At 40.7% G+C, this 2,644-nt stretch overlaps 1 pseudogene; it reads left to right on the forward strand.

Annotated features, from left to right (window-relative positions):
- The first annotated feature begins 997 nt into the window (after nt 1–997).
- On the forward strand, nt 998–2,172 carry LOC144255341 (dnaJ homolog subfamily B member 6 pseudogene; annotated as a pseudogene).
- Nucleotides 2,173–2,644: the final 472 nt, after the last annotated feature.

A 2,644-nucleotide genomic window follows, 5' to 3' on the forward strand; every position in this document is an offset into this window, starting at 1 on the left:
TTGAGGAGCAATGCATAAACCCATTGCTGTAAGTGAAGCCTCTGAGTAAAAATTTCTGAAAGTAATTTTGCATTAGCATGAGCCAATAATATATCATCCATAAAATGAATAATATATGCATCAGGAAAGTTATCTCTTATAGGAGCTATCTCTTGACCCACAAATTTTTGACATAAATTTGGACTATTACGCATCCCTTGAGGCAAAACCTTCCAGCAATATCTTTTAATGGGTTCTTTAAAATTAATTGCTGTGACACTGAAAGCAAATTTTTCACAATCCTCAGGATGCAACCTTATTGAGAAAAAAACAATCTTTTAGATCTATTACCATTAAGTTATAATTTAAAGGAATTGCTGTGGGGGAAGGAAGTCCATGATGCAAAGATCCCATATGCTGAGGGCCATTACCAAGTAGGTATGACGCATCCTAATCCTTGCCAGTGTACCCCATGTTAAATGGACTTGCCTTGGAAATTTGCTGCGACCTTGCTTGTGTGTTTGAGAAAGATGACCCTGCTCAAGGTGATCGAGGGTGGATCCAGGTTTGAGGAAGTATCCTGCAGGTTTGAGGAAGTATCCCGGTCCTTGGGTTTAGGGTGTTCCCGGTTTAAGGCGTTTCCTGGTTTAAGAATATGGGTTTTAGGGAAGTTGAGGTTGAAGATTATTGCTGCTGGGATTAGGGTGTTCCTGCTGCTTGTTCCCGTTGAGTTCTCGTGAGATTAAAACGGGATTTGGAAAAAGCCTCGTGGAGTAGGATTTGGGATCGGACATATTGGGAATTGCCCCTGAACGCGTGTGGAGGCTGGTGTGAGATCCGGAATAAAGAATTGCTGTTTGAACCTACAAAGCTGTGGTGCCTCCTGATTCTGGTGCCCCCCAAGACATCGGCACGCATAGGCTAAATTGCATGGTTTATTGCCCTTAAATCCTGTAGTAACCTCCAATTACCTGACTTTTTCTTTTTCTTTTTTTTTTTTTAAAGAGAGAGTGAGAGAAAGGAAAGCGCGAGGAGCCGCTGCCGTCGCCACCAGCGCAGCCGTGCCGCACCTTGAGCACCCGTCCGTCCGCCCCGTCCCGTCCGCCGCGTCCTCGGACTTGTTCCAACAATCTGTTAAAACATGGTGGATTACTATGAAGTTCTAGGCGTGCAGAGACATGCCTCACCCGAGGATATCAAAAAGGCATACCGGAAACTTGCACTAAGATGGCATCCAGATAAAAATCCTGAGAATAAAGAAGAAGCAGAGAGAAAATTCAAACAAGTAGCTGAGGCATATGAGGTGTTATCAGATGCTAAAAAACGGGACATCTATGACAAGTATGGCAAAGAAGGCTTAAATGGTGGAGGTGGAGGTGGAAGTCATTTTGACAGTCCATTTGAGTTTGGCTTCACATTCCGGAACCCAGATGATGTCTTCAGGGACTTTTTTTGGTGGAAGGAACCCATTTTCCTTCGACTTCTTTGAAGATACATTTGATGACTTTTTTGGGAACCGAAGAGGTCCCCGAGGAAGCAGAAACCGAGGTACAGGCTCATTTTTCTCCGCTTTCAGTGGATTTCCAACATTTGGAGGTGGATTTTCTGCATTTGATACAGGATTTACTTCATTTGGGTCACTAGGTCACAGTGGCCTTACCTCATTCTCTTCTACATCATTTGGTGGCAGCGGGATGGGTAGCTTCAAATCAATATCAACTTCTACCAAAATAGTAAATGGGAGAAAAATCACTACAAAAAGAATCGTCGAGAATGGTCAAGAAAGAGTAGAAGTTGAAGAAGACGGCCAGTTAAAGTCCTTAACGATAAATGGTAAGGAGCAGCTGCTACGCTTGGATAACAAGTAATTCAACGCACGCATTTAACAGAAATGTTAAACTATAACAAGCACCATTTGAGGATTAACAGGAACATTTTTTTTGAAGATTTCAGACGAACTCGACTTTCAGCATAATTGTACCTAATCTAAAGTATTTATAAACAGCTCATCGGAGCCCCTATTTGTCATAGACTTTTGAGTTTATTGTTGGGACCACACAATAGGACCATTTTTTTGTCTTTAAAATTGTTGTAATCTCTGTATGCACTTTGCTTTTTTATTAAACGTTATCCAAGGTGAGCCTTGACTTTGAGTAGTGCTAGGACAAGATTGTATTCTAACACCAGCATGGATCTGCTTCCCATTGTGTTTGATATGTGAGCCAAGTAGTGTCAGCCTGCTGTGAGCTAACATTGCCAGGATGAGGCTCCTGTAGAAGTAATTTGGTTTTTTTTTTTTCAGTATTTAGTAGTGAAAGATATTAATGCATTAATGGTAATACATTTCTGGTTTAATATAAATAAGGATGTTTTCTAGTTGTGCATGAATGCTGGCAACTTAGTAAAGTTTTGACAATTGTTTAAATATGTAATGTTAAGCTTAGGTTTAAAAATCTGGTATACTGGGTCTTTGTCATTTGCTTAAAAAAAAAAGAAAATAAATGTGAATGTGTTTGGTGCATTTAAAAAAAAAGAGAGAGTGAGAGAGGGAGAGAGAGAAAGAGAGAGAGAGAATTTTTTAATATTTTTTAGTTATTGGCAGACACAACATCTTTGTTTGTATGTGGTGCTGAGAATCGAACCCGGGCTGCACGCATGCCAGGCG

The sequence above is a fragment of the Urocitellus parryii genome, chromosome 6 (assembly GCF_045843805.1).
Source record: "Urocitellus parryii isolate mUroPar1 chromosome 6, mUroPar1.hap1, whole genome shotgun sequence".
Taxonomy (NCBI): domain Eukaryota; kingdom Metazoa; phylum Chordata; class Mammalia; order Rodentia; family Sciuridae; genus Urocitellus; species Urocitellus parryii.